Source organism: Jatropha curcas, chromosome 4, assembly GCF_041381405.1.
Source record: "Jatropha curcas cultivar XTBG-Jc1 chromosome 4, XTBG_Jcur_1.0, whole genome shotgun sequence".
In the NCBI taxonomy this organism is placed as follows: domain Eukaryota; kingdom Viridiplantae; phylum Streptophyta; class Magnoliopsida; order Malpighiales; family Euphorbiaceae; genus Jatropha; species Jatropha curcas.
Genome location: NC_143154.1, coordinates 6,133,559 through 6,134,559, shown reverse-complemented (window position 1 = coordinate 6,134,559; position 1,001 = coordinate 6,133,559).

The window sequence follows — 1,001 nt, the reverse complement described above, 5'->3', positions numbered from 1 at the left end:
AGATGATGGTTATTGTGCTTAATGGATAAGGACTAGTTAGGGTTTTAATACCCTTCCTCTGCCTTATAAAAGATAAAGGAATCAACAGCTTAGGGTTAAGGAAAAGAAAAAAAAGAAAAAAAAAGAGAGTGTGACGGCTACCTCAAACATGTACGGTGATAGGTTCTTTGAGAGAGCGTGAAAATAAACTCCGTGAAAAAACTCCCGTAGCTGTTGATAATTCTCTGACTATTAAGAGAAAACTTACGGACAAAAGATCAGAGTGAAGAAATACAAATCTGCTGTTACGGTGAGAATCGAATTGCCGCAACTAGGTAATCCATAACATAGATCTGCTGTTATGGATCAAGGTACGCTTCCGATTATTGTATATTCCTATCAAACAAATTCTATGAACAATAGATATTAAAGCTATTTTTAACAGGATACACTAATTTGACATATCTAGGCAAACATCACCTCATCTTTTCAAACGTTCAATTCTCAAATTTTATTCTGATAGCAACACAATTATGAGTCTTCCAATGGTGATTATTTCTACCTTAAGAATTCTCAACTTGATAAACATAGGCAGTTAGTTCCCTACCCTCCTCCCGGGGGGGGGGGGGGTGGGGCGCATCTTTTTGTTGTCTGGGTCTGTTGTGATTTTCATTCATAAACTAGCATCATAAGTTGTGGAAATCTGAACTCAAAATTTATTGTTAACTGCTAGTGCTGTTGATATTTGCTGCTTATAGGTCAGTGTAGTTATATGATATTTCTTTCTTATAATAAATATCTTTTAATTAGTTATATGTTATGCTTTTATTTAGCTATCCCTTACCTTTTACTTTAATTAATGTGCAGAACCTGCATTCTTCACTTTGAATGGGGGATGAAGGTGATGATGTAGTGGAATCACTGCCATACTTCTTTTCGTTTAAGGTATAGTGTCACAAGTCAATATATTTTGGACTTCTGGAATATCTAACTTCAAATATACTGTATAATTGTATTCTGCA